This window comes from Mustela putorius, unplaced genomic scaffold, assembly GCF_011764305.1.
Source record: "Mustela putorius furo isolate JIRA1106 unplaced genomic scaffold, ASM1176430v1.1 tig00003937_pilon_pilon_pilon, whole genome shotgun sequence".
Taxonomy (NCBI): Eukaryota; Metazoa; Chordata; class Mammalia; order Carnivora; family Mustelidae; genus Mustela; species Mustela putorius.
Genome location: NW_025422082.1, coordinates 3,852,132 through 3,865,774, shown reverse-complemented (window position 1 = coordinate 3,865,774; position 13,643 = coordinate 3,852,132).

The window sequence follows — 13,643 nt, the reverse complement described above, 5'->3', positions numbered from 1 at the left end:
AGAACTGAAAAAGAAGAAACAAAAGCATAATTTTTCACAAATAATATGCTTGCCTACATGGATCCTAATAAAAGAGTATTTAGTGGAATTAGTAAGAGAGCTAGCAAGGTTTTAATACCCAAAGAGCAATTGTATTTCTATACATTGGCAACAGAATTGGGAAATATAATTTAGAGGCGGCTGGGTGGCTCAATTGGGTAAGTGTCTGCCTTTGGCTCAGGTCATGATCTTGGGGTCCCGAGACTGAGTCCCACATGGGGCTCCCTGGTCCATGGGGAGCCTACTTCTCCCTCTGTACTCTCCCTCTCCCTCTTACTCCTTCAAAAAAATAAATAAAATACTTTTTAAAAAGGACTCTCCCTTTGCTCCTCCCCTCTGTGCGCTCACATGTGTGTAAGAATGCGTTCCCTCTCGCTCTCTCTCTCTCTTAAATAAATAAACCTTTTAAAAACTGGGTGTACATTGCAGGATATATAGCTGACATTCCTCAGCTTTTGTGATGTAACCAGACATAGTTCTATACTCCTCTTTATGTGCATAACCTCGTTTAATCCCTACAACAATCCCACAAAGCGAGAGTTCTTACTCTCTCCCCTTATTTCACATAAGGAATGAAAGTCAAGTCCAGCAGTTTGGTAAAGCACACAGCTCGGGTGAAACTAGGATTCCAGCCTACGCAATCTGTCTCCCTAGCAAACAACCCTAAACACAGAATTGCTTGTGATCACAAAAATGGAGTCATCTGAATGTCCTTTCCCAGTGCAATGAGTGGTCGAAAAAATCACGAAACCTCCGTGCTACAAAATATTACAGTTCTTAAAAGGAGTGAGTGGGGTCTAAATGTATTATTTAGATCTTAGAAGGTTGCCTTTGATACACCTTTTAAGTAGATGAGCAATTTTCTGGTAATTCATATGTTATTAAATGATTTCAAAAATATATTTTCCATTTTTATGCATTTGAATAACAGATTAAACAGTGAAGTTATTAATATCAATATTTGGAGCTATATTTGTTACAAGTATCTTCTGGTTTGTGACTTATATTCTCACTTTCTTAAAGTTGTGTTTTGATGGACAGGAGTTCTTAATTTTAACACAATGAAATGTATCAATTATTTTTATGGTTTCTGCTTGCGGTTTCCAGTTTAAGAAATTCTTTCTCACCCCAAGGTTAGAAGGGTACTCCCCTTTACTGTCTTCTAAATTTCTTAACCTTTGACTTTGACATTTATGTTATTAATACCCTAGGATTGCTCTTGTGCATGGTGATAACTGGGAATCTGATTCCGTTCCTTTCATGTATCTTAGATAACTACATTTTCCAGCCACACTCGTTCAATAGTTCCCTTCCCCTCAGTCATCTGCCTTGACTCTTGTCGCAAATGAAAAATCTATACATGCGTGGGATTGTTTGCAGCCTCTCCATTCTGTTTCCTTGCCAACTGGCCTACTCCATGCCAATACCGCCAATTCCTTAATAAATGTCCTTTACATTACGGTACATTTTTAAACCTGGTGGGTCATTCTTCCCACTTCATTTGTTTTGTTTAACGGTATCTGCGCTATGCTTGATCTGTTGCTTTTCCATATCATCTTGTAAAATTCCTGGCAGAATTTTTTACTCAAGTTGAAATAAACTTCCAGAGCAACTTGGGGGGAGAATTGGCATCTTTATGAGATTATCCTCTTAATTCATGCACATGGGATGTCTCAGAAATGACATACAGCTCAGAGAAAATATGGGCCCAGCAGCCCGAAGGGAAAAATGAATAGGCACAGGAGAAAAACCCGTCCGGCCAATAAGCACACGGAGAAACACTCAGCCTCACTAGCAGTCAGGGAAATGCAAATCAAGGTCACAAATGAGATACCATTCTACTCTCGTTCAAATGACATTTAAGACGCCTGATAGATTTTGGTCAAGAAGTGATTAAGTCTAACTTGCTGGTAGGAGGAAAGTTGGTAAACATCCTGATATTATTATAGAAAGTTGCTATTCTCACAATCTAGGATCCAGAAAGGGCAGTCTAGGTCTCCACACACACTAGAGATAGGCACAAGAATGTTCCGGATAGCACTGTTTTTTTCATTGTATTAAACTAGAAATAATTCAGACCCATTGAAAGTCTAGAAAAACAAATTGCGATGTAGTCACATAATTGAATATTATACTACAGTGAGAATAAATATACTTCAACTACGCTCAACAGGATGAATGTCAGTAACATAAAACCGAATGAATAAAGAAAGTTCCAGAAGATTGCATACAGTAGTGTACACTATCGAGAAACACAAAAATCAACCAAAACGAAAGAGAGACAGATATTGAACAAGCAGAACAAAAGTTAGAAGCTGACAAATACAGACTTCAGGAGAGAGGTTGCTTCTGTGGAGTTCTAGAGCATGACATATGAGAGGGGTGTGTACATAAATGTAATTTATCAATAATGCTCCAGTTTTTTGGCCAGATGTTGTACTCATGAGTGTTCCTTTTATTAATAAATAAACAAATGAAACAAAATACATCTGGCCATGCACAATGGATCAAGGATGTATGTCATAGTATGACATGGTATGACCAAGGCATGTCATGAACCAGGGCTGAGGAATAGTTTGACTCCAGGCCCCTGGATTCCAAATTAAAGTACACACATGGGGGCGCCTGGGTGGCTCAGTGGGTTAAGCCGCTGCCTTCGGCTCAGGTCATGATCCCAGGGTCCTGGGATCGAGTCCCGCGTCGGGCTCTCTGCTCAGCAGGGAGCCTGCTTCCCTCTCTCTCTCTCTCTGCCTGCCTCTCTGCCTACTTGTGATCTCTGTCTGTCAAATAAACAAATAAAATCTTAAAAAAAAAAAAAAAAAAAAAAGTACACACATGGAAGGATGCACACCTTTTACACTGTTTACTTCAGGGAAGAATTTTGGGGGAAGAGGACTAATCTCGTTATCCATCTTCATAAAGTTCAGACTGTTAAAATGAGCTCCATGTGCCAATAAAATGCAGCACAAGGGTCCATTTGGGTTCCTCCTGTCCCTTTGGGGGAAACTCAGCCACCGTGGTGAGGATGTCTCACATCTGTCCTTTCTGGAGTGCCTTCCTATGGTCTTTTGCAGAGCTTCCAATCCATCCCACACTGTATCCAGACGCCAAGGCATGACCTGTGAACTTTTTATCAAGAAATCCGCGTCCCCTAGCATTTTCATGGATCAGAGCTTCTCCTAGAAACATTGGGTTACCCCCAGGGAGAGAGCCTACAGCTCTGTGCCCTTGCCACAAAACCACCCTCTCACACTGTACCGGCTCCAGATCCTGCACCGGAAGCACGCCCCTCCCCCCTCAGGGGGCCTCTGGGGAACTGCCATCCCAGCGCCTCCCCCCCAACCCCCGGCGCCGCTCCTCTGATATGGGGGAGCCCACCAAGCAGTTTGGGTATTTCCAAACTACTCCTCCCTCCACCTGAAACTTGGTTGAAGAGAAATTTCTCCATCTTATTACATTTCATTTGTAAAATGGGAATAACGAGACCTGTTCTATGCACCTCATGGGCTTATTATGAGGATCTAATGGACCTCATGAGTTAATTGCCTGTATGTCTCCAAGAAGAAGCAAGAATAGATCTGAGATTCCCTCCTTTCCAGTCAAGATCTGAGTGAGTTTATGTCTTCAGTTAACAGCCGCCAATTAAGAAATAAATAAATAAATAGAGGCACCTGGGTGGCTTGGTCGGATAGGTTTTGGGATTGAACTCCTGCATTGGGCTTCCTGCTCGGTGGGAAGTCTGCCTCTCCCTCTCCATCTGCCTTTCCCCCAGCTTGTGTTCTGTCTTGCTCGCTCTCTCTCTCTCTCTCTCTCTCAAATAAATAAATAAGTAAAATCTGTAAAAATAAATAAGTAAATTAAAGGGCACCTAGGTGGCTCAATCAGTTAAGTGTCTGCCTTCAGCTCAGGTCACGATCCCAGGATTCTGGGATTGAGTCCCACATTCAGGCTCCTTGCTCAGCGGGGAGCCTGCTTCTCCCTCTGCCTGCCGCTCTGCCTGCTTGTGCTCTCTCTCTGTCAAATAAATAAATAAAAGCCTTAAAATTAAAATAAATAAATAAATAAAATACAGTGTATCCCTGAGCAAAACTGGGAAGTGACCCTATGGGCCTAGGGAAAGGGCCCACTCAGAACCTGAGAAGACCTTCAGTTTATACCTCAGGAGGATCAGTGCCACAGAGGCAGCCTACAACAATAAAAAAAACAGTCAACAATAACAATAATAAAAATCCCCAGCAAACACAAGGGAAAGGTGAAGACCTGATTCCCAGAGTTTCCTGAGTTCCAGACTGATAGGATTGAACTGTCTAGTTTTTCAACAAAAAATCAGAAGGAATACAAAGAAACAGGAAAGTATGACCCATTCAAAGGGAAATTTTCCCTAAAAAGGATCTGATGTCAGACCTACTAGACAAATACTTTAAAACAACTGTCTTAAAGATGTTCAAAGAACTAAAGGAAGCTATGGAAAAGGTCTTGAAAACAATGTATGAACAAAGTAGAAATATTAAGAAAGAGAAAAACTAAAAACAAACACAAAAGAAAAGAAAATTCTAGAGCCAAAAATTACAGTAACAGAAATAAAAAATTCACTGTCTTCCCTAGACTGACAAAGAATTTTTTGCCATGGAAGAAATGAAACCAACACAGGGGGAGAAGGGCTGTTCGAGAGTAAGCCTTTGGGATTTCCTCCAGGTGCCACGGATCCAGGGGTGCTCCAAAGTTGTTGGAGCCTTACTCCCCAGAACCAAGGACAAAGACCAGACAAATTTTCTTATACAACAACTGCCAACCCAACACACACACACATACACACACACACATGTGCGCGCGCGCACACACTCTGAAGAAACCTGCAGCTACTGTAACACAGCCAAATGCTGAACAGCATGCTCACTCTCTTGTACCTCAGTTTTCCCTCAGCCAAATGGACATAACTTTCTCCAGCTTTGTAGGGAGTTGTGAATATGTCTGTAAAATCATCATGAAAACCTAGAGAGGTACGAACTTCTGATTTTCTGAGAGACATCAGGAGGTGATTGTGACTGAGCACGCTGAGATGAGGTGCGAAGCAGGAGACATGACGCGCTTGGCATCTGCTCCTCCGGCTCCCCTGGTCTCAGAGAAACCCATTCATTCATTCCACAAGTACTGTTTTAGGTACTCGAAATAGCAGTGAGAAGAGAAAACCAATAATAAAAAAAAAAAAAAAGCAAGGTCTGCCCCCTGTGGAGCTCACACACCAGTGGAAAAGGAAATGAATGAATAATGTATATGGTATGCCTAGAAATTTTGAGGGCTACATGGAAAAAATACAAAGCTGAGATGGTAACCAGGAAATGCCAAAGTTGGGAGGAGGGGTTGGAAGTTAAACTATTACCGTCAAGAATGTTCTTCCAGGGGGGCCTGGGTGGCTCAGTGGGTTAAAGCCTCTGCCTTCGGCTCAGGTCATGATCCCAGGGTCCTGGGATCGAGTCCCGCATCAGGCTCTCTGCTCAGCAGGGAGCCTGCTTCCTCCTCTCTCTCTCTGCCTGCCTCTCTGCCTACTTGTGATCTCTGTCTGTCAAATAGGTAAAAAAAATCTTTAAAAAGAACGTTCTTCCAGAGAACATGGCACAAGAGCAAAATCTTGAAGGAGGCAAGAGAAGAAGTCCAAGGAGACCCTGGGAAAGAGAGTTTCAGTGTGATAGGAACCTGTGCAAATGCCCTGGAGCAGGAACAGATGTGGGGCATTTGAAGAACAGCAAAGAGGGCAGCTGGAGCAGAGATAGCAAAAGGAAGATAAGGTCGGAGAGGCATGCAGTCGGGGGCAGAGCATCTAGGAGTTCATGGACTAGTTGTAAGAACTTTGGCTTTCACTCTCGGTGTGATGGGAGATTATCACAAGGTGACGTCAGAGCAGAGACAGAATTTGACTGATGGGTTTGAAACCAGCTGTTGAGGCAAAGATAGAAGTGAAGGGATCAGTTGAGCTGTGTTAGTTATCTAAATGAGAGATGATGAGTACCGGAAGTGAGGAGTCGGGATTCTGGGGATCCAGTGATTTGGAGTGAATCTGGGGGATTAGAAGTGAATGAGTCAGCAGGAAGGATGGCTTTACCTTTTCTGATATGGGCAGATGTGGGGGAGAGGACCAGAAGTGGAGTTTGAGGTATCACTCAGATACCCAGGGGAGACATGAAGCACAGAGTCAGACACCAGGAATCTGAAGGGCTTTGGAGAGGAGCAGGCTAGAGGTCCGTGTTTGGGCATTGGACGCTTCTAGAAGCAGTTAAACCCAGGGGCCTAGAGGGTAAAACCCGCCCTGGTCCCAGGAGCCTCCGACAATAAGACACCTGGGAGAGACTACAGGAAAGTCATCACCATTAAAAAAGAGAGAGCGTTGGAGGAAGGGGCTTGTGTTGTGGGGATGTTTCTGGGACGCCAGTAATATTCTAATTACCCAGCTGGACCATAATTAGATGTTTATTTATATTAGCTCATTAAGCTCATATTTATATATTATACATTTGTGCGTGTGTAGGTTATATTCCATCATTTTAAAAGTTTTGAGGTGATCAACAGACAGATAGATAATGAGACTGAAGGGCCAGAAGTGATATACACCGAACCGCGGAGAACGGGGTTTTGTTTTGTTTTGTTTCTTACTACAGCTCCACAGCTCCAGGGATCCTTTAAGGAAAAATGATTCCAATTCCTAAAGTAGAAGCTGTTGGAGAGACGGCTGCTTTGTCTTGAGCCTCCTGGATGCGGTCTCCTAGCAACCAAGGAGGCTGGTAGTTGGGGACCGGCCTTGGACTTCCCTGATGTTTATTGGGTTGTCCCACTCACCATAATCACACTTGATAATTGAGGAGCTACTTTCCCCATCTAGACCACATGCATGTTTAATCTATTTTGTCTTCTCAAGAGCTCTACCACGTAGGTGGGGGAAGACACAATTAGATCCTAATCTACAGGAAAAACACCAAGATTCCCCCCTCCCAAAAATAGAGTGATGCCACTTTTATAGATAGAAGGATCCTTCATTATCTAATTCAACCTATTGTTTCCTGAAGAGAAAACCTGAAACCAAAATCTGAGTTGCCTGACATTCCTGGAACGTTCCAGAACACCTGTTTATCAGTCTGGAGGAAGGGGTGCCCATGGCTCCTGGCCTATGGCCAGCTCCAGAAAAATGAGAATAAAAAGGAAAATAAGGTCTTAGTTTTATAAAAATCGTTTGACCTCATGGACTCCTTGCAAGGGTCTTAGTAACCCCCAGGGGTCCCCAGAGCACACTTTGAGAAGCCCTGCTGGCCTAGAGCATCAGGGGCCAAGTCAGCGACTAGCAGTCACCTGGAGGAGAGTTAGGGCAGTAGCCGGGGGAAGGGGCAGATAGGCTCACATATTTGGGGCATCTTAATTTATGCTGCGCTTGAGCATTGGAGGGGAGGCGATGGGGGTCAGGGAGTGAGCCTGTGCGCAGGAGGGGAGTAACTGTGAAGTCAGAGGACAAAGAAGCCAAAGCCACAGGCTGACCATGCTGCCAGCTGTCCGCGGTGGCAGAGGTCTGGGAAGAAGAGCCACAGGCGTGTTTGTGCAAGTCGGCTCGGGCTACTGCAACAAAAACCACACCTGGGCGGCTTACAACAGCAGCATTTACCTCGCACAGTTCTGGAGCCTGCAAGCCAAGATCAAGTTGCCCACCTTTCCTGGCAGGAGCCTGCTTCCTGCCCACCTGCAGCCAGCTGAGTCCTCACCTGATGGGAGGAGAGAGAGAGAACACATGCTTTGATCTCTCTCCCTCTTTTTACAAAGCCACAAACCCCATCATGAGGGCCCTACCCTCATGACCTCATCTAACCTCATGACCTCCCAAAGCCCTGTCCAAATGCCATCACACTGGGGTGGGGGTTGGGAGGGCTTCAGCATGTGAATTCAAGGGGACACAGTTCGATCCACAGCCCTGTTCCTGCCATTTTGGTCACTGGCCCTGTTGGAGCTTGGAGACCTTCTCCTGAACTGTGCCTTCCTCGGAACCTCCCAGCCTCTCGAGATATTTAAGACAGCCGCCAGGAAAGGCTGGTCCTGGGGCCTCTCCCCCGGGAGCAAGGGGCTGGTGGGCAGAGTAGAATTCATACCTCTTCTCCCTACCCTAGGGTGCCGAGCTGGGTCTGGGCACGCAAGAGCCTTGTAAATGCCAGCGGCTAGAATGGAATGGAGTCAGGCTGTGTCCTCAGCCAACCCCGAGTGACCTGGCCGGACTGCTCAAATGCTTTCTGGGAGGTGGCAAGGCTTTGCTGGGCTGCGGGCGCGAGCGAGGGCCCTGCCGGGTGCCAACCCATCGCTCTGCAGAAAAGCTCCCATTTTTCTCTGGTGCTCCCCCTCCCTGTTTTAGCAGCAACTTTGAGACAAGGTGGTCAGACTAGCAGAAGCCAGGTGTCTGGGAATAAGATTTGGAAATTTTTTTCTTTTTTTCCCTCCAAACGACTGTGCTAGGGAAGAGTCTCCCTCTTCTCCCAGCTGGAGACTTTCCTGGAGAAGTGGTCAAGTGGGAAGTGAGGAGAGCAGAAATACCATAATGGGGGTGAAGCCTGTCTTCAGAACCCATCACCCCATGTTCTGGGCCTTTGCCAAATCTCCGGGGTCCACTCTGTGCCCAGCCACATCCAACCTGCTCCAAGATGTCCCAGAGCTCTTCCTGAGCAAGGATTAAGCTGCTTTCCCAGGGGTGTGTCTTCCTCCTGCCACCCCCACCCGGCCCAGCCTGGCAGGCATTGCCTCTTCTTCCTGAATGTCTAGTCCCTACCCTCGTCTTATCCCCCACTCCCACCTATCACACTCCCCAGACACCACGAAGCCCCTGGGACTCTCTGGTCCCTCTGATTGTTGTTATTTAATTTCTATGTGATCTTCTCTCCTAAATCACAATATAAGCCTCCTGAAGACTGCATCAAGTTTTGTTTAATCCTAGTCCCCACCCCCTTCCAATCCTATCTGCTATACACAACCCCGCCCCCATCTCCAACACACAGAGGAAGTATGATGAAACTCCAGGTGCTTGGTGAAAACTCCCAACCACAGACTGGGAGAGAATCTTTGCAAAACACATGAAGGACTATATAAAATATACAAAGAATTCAAAATTCAACAATAAGGAAATGAATAACCCCATCAAAACATGGAGAAAGTATCTGAAAAGACAGCTCACCAAAAAAAACGTGAGCAGATGCAAATAAGCCTAAGAAAAGATCCTCCACATCACATGTCATCAGGCAAATGCAAATTAAAACAACAGTGAGACACCACTACAGACCTACTGGAGCGGACAAGGTCAAGTGCTGGTGAGAATGCAAGCCCTGGGGAGTCATTCATCACTGGTGGAAATGCACTGTGGAACAGCCACTTCAAAAGACAGTTTGACAGTTTTTTAGAAAACAAAGTATACTCTTCCCCCCACCCCCATTTCTCTGCTTTATATGGCCTTTTTTCCCTATAGTTTTTATTATGGTAAAATACACATAAAATTTTCCATCTTAACCATTTTTAAGTGTAATACCGATGGGTGGTATTAAATACATTCATAATGTTGTGCAACCATAAGCACCAACCATCTCCAGAACTCTCTATACCATCTCATAACTCCGTCTCCTTCATCCTGTGGAACTGAAACTCTGTCTCCATCGAACAACACCTTCCCACTCCCCTTCTCCCCAGTTCCTGGCAACCAGCCTTCTACATTCTGTCTCGAGGATTTTGACTACTCTAAATCACCTCATATAAGTGGAATCACGCAGTATTTGTCCTTTTGTGTCTGGCTTATTTCAGTTAGTGTCATGTCCTCAGGGTTCACCTACATTTTAGCACGTGTCAGAATTTCCTTCTTTTTAGACAACTATCATATGATCTCCCTGATATGAGGAAGTGGTGATGCAACATGGGGGCTTAAGTGGGTAGGAGAAGAATCAATGAAACAAGATGGGATTGGGAGGGAGACAAACCATAAGTGACTCTTAATCTCACAAAACAAACTGAGGGTTGCTGGGGGGAGGGGGCTTGGGAGAAGGGGGTGGGGTTATGGACATTGGGGAGAGTATGTGCTTTGGTGAGTGCTGTGAAGTGTGTAAACCTGGCGATTCACAGACCTGTACCCCTGGGGATAAAAATATATGTTTATAAAAAATAAAAAAGAAAAATAAAAAAGAATTTCCTTCTTTTTAAAGCTGCATAATATTCCATTGTAGGGCTCTACCATTTAAACTAAACAGAGTCTCACCATATGACCCAGCAGTGGTGCCCCTTGGCACTTGCCCAGATGAGCTGAAAAGTTATGACCATACACAAATGTTTATAGCAGCTTTATGCATAACTGCCAAAACTTGGCAGCAACCAAGATGTTCTTCAGGAGGTGAATGGATTAGAAAAACTGTGCTACAGCCAGACAACGGAATACGATTCAGCAATAAAAAGAATTGGGCTATCAAGCCATGAAAAGACACGGGAGAAACATAAACACAGATCACCACGTGAAAGAGACCAATCTGAAAAGTTGACACTCTATAGGATTCCAACTATATGACATTCTGAAGAAGACAAAACTATGTGGGGAGAATGTAAGGATCAGCGGTTGCTGGGGGTTGAGCAGCGGGGAGGAAGAACGGGCAGAGCAGGGAGGATTTTTAGGGCAATGAAACTTTTCTGTATATTATAATGGTTAATACATGTCATTACACATTTGTCAAAATCCACAGGATGTACAACCAAAGACCCTAATGTAAACTATGGACCTTAGTTAATAATATGGTGTCATATGGTTCATCAATTGTAACAAATGTGCCACCCTAATCAAGATGTTGGTAAGAGAGGAAATTCACTGTGTGAAGGCTGGATATGTGGGCGCTCTCGTATTGGCTGCTCAATTCTTCTGTAAACCTCACACTACACTCAAAAACACAGTAATTAGAAAAAAGAAGACAACTTGAAGTGACATTTACACCTCCGTGTGAATTGCTTTAAAACTGGCTGGTGGTGCCCACGCACCAGACACTTTATTCCAGGTACTTCATGTTCATGAACTCAATCCGGCCGCACGAGGATTCTGCGCAGGAAAATGCGGAGGCATTTGACATGTGAAGAAACCGAGGCCCAGAGAGGTTAAATGACATGCTCAGCTCACAGGACTCCGCAAGCAGGGGAAATAGGATTCAAACCCCTTCTGGAGAAGGGGTTTGCTGCTTGCATTTTAAAAGAGAACATCAGAATGGGGAGGAGCCCCAGAAGAGAGGACAAGGTTTCAAACAACACTCGTTCTGGAATAATTTCTCTAAAATAAAATTCAACCATTTTAACTGTTTAGTTTCACGACTTAGGGAAGAAGACGTATACCCATGTAAACACCACCACAATCGAGAAGTAGATAATTTCTATCACTCCAAAACGTTTGTCCTCTCTTGCTCCTTTCCAGGCAAATGCCATGCCCACCTCCATGCCTCAGGCCACCACCGATCTGCTTTCTGTCACAGCAGTTAAGTGCTGACTGTCCCAGAGTTTTCTATGAATGGGATCATACGGTATCCTACTCTTTGGTGGCTGGCTTGTTTAGGAAGGGGATCGACAGGAAAAAAAAAAATTTTTTTTAAAGATTTTATTTATTCGACAGAGACACAGTGTTGAGAGGGAACACAAGCAGGGGGAAGTGGGAAAGGGAGAAGAAGGCTTCCCGCCAAGCAGGGAGTCTGATGCAGGGCTTGATCCCAGGATCTTGGGATCACGACTTGAGCCGAAGGCAGATGCCCAATGACTGAGCCTCTCAGGTACCCCTCAACGGGAAAATTTTGAGACTCAACCATACTGTTGCATGTATCGGGACTTTATTCATAAGAGACTAATTTCTAAGGACAGAATTTCAGACACAGCAACCCCCAGAAGAGGAATGCATGCTGTTATGTAAACTAGAGCTACCCTGGTGAGTCTGCAAGGGAGGGGAGGACTGGGCCACATCAGGCCAAACAGGACCCCAAATGGGCTACAAGCACCAGACGTTATCCAAGGAACCAAGCAGCTGCCGACTCAAATTCTGGACAGAAATGGCCAGGTAGTCGTGGAAAAATGGAACTTCCCTTTTCTAGACTTAATTTTCCTCTTTGAAGAATGTAAAGAATTGCCTTGCTCTGCTTTCGTCATTGGAGAAGGCTCTGAAAAACTTTGGGGTCCCAAATAAATTGTTTTGCACCTTCAAACATGTTGTTATAATGATTAATAATAAAGAAAAGGAAAAGGGGAGAGAGGGAGGAGGCTTGGTCCTAGGTGTGTGACAAAGAATGATTACACATCCTAGAAAATAGGTTATACAGGTGAAATTATACTTTTACCATATGAAAACACGCGTTCTCTGGAGAAAAGGCGGAGGCAGCCTAAGGGCTCTTAACTTTCACACACGTGCAGTTTACAGTTGTGCCGAGGAGATTTGTGGTTCTCCTCGGGCGTAGAAGACCTCGATCTGGATCAGCTCGCGGCTCTGCGGCTAAGCTACTCCCGCACTGCGGTCGGATGCAGGTTTCAGACAGCGCAGCTATAACAGAGATAGACGTCAGGTCCTCTCCAAATCCTTCCCCCCCCACCCCCCCCGCGGTTCGCAACACCGCCTGAAGAGTGCCGGCGCTCAACGCCGTGCGAGACACGGACACGAGGGGGCGCTGCCGGCCAGGAGGAAGAGAATTTCCCCAAGCTCGTCCTACGAAGCACCCACACCCCTTTAAGGTGATTGTGATAACACTACAGATCGCTGAATCTGAGAAAGCCAGCCAGGGGGGTCTGATATCTGGCCAACATGGTCAGATAGATGAACTATCTGACCAGCCTGACTTCTTTAAACTGCAATCCCTGTGCGAGCACAAGAGCAGACCACCACCCTGGCCGTGAGCGTGCATTTCCAAATCACTTTCCCAAAGGAACCAATGTTTGTTTGGTTGCTAGGTTCCCCTTTTAACTTAACAAGCAGGCGAGCTGGAGCCTCTTCTTGGATGGCATAGATTGAAACTACTAGTTTTTTTTCATTCTTCTTACTGCAATCATGAACAATGTGGACTACAATGATGTGTCAGACATACAGGCTTTCATATGTTTCAGTTCAGTCTATTCACTTCAACAAACACGGATGCTGGTGACATGTGAAGGGTCCACTGCTAGCTCCCCAGGTGGCTACAGAGGCAAAGTCGCTCTAGACCCATGGTTTCTGCACAAGGGAGCCTGTGATAGTCCTATAAGAAAGAGAAATTGGATACATAACCACCATGAGGGGGGCGCGGTGGAACCCAAAGGAAGGTGAGTCTTTCCAGCCCAAAATGCCACCTTGCCAGACAAGGTCTTCCCGGCCACGCTGGTGAAATAACACCCTATACCTCCCTCCGCTCTGGTCTTTTCCGTAGTACTTGTCATCGGCTTCTCCCCCATTGCGTTGTTCTTCCATGTCCGTTTGGGTCTTGTCTGTCTCCCCACACAGGTGTGTCCGCCCCCTGAGGGCAAAGATTGGTAAGGAGATCAGCTGGGCCTCCACTGAGAGCCCAGTTGTCCTTCCTGGGACATACCCAGACTTAGAAGGTATTTGACCACCGAGCTCAAGA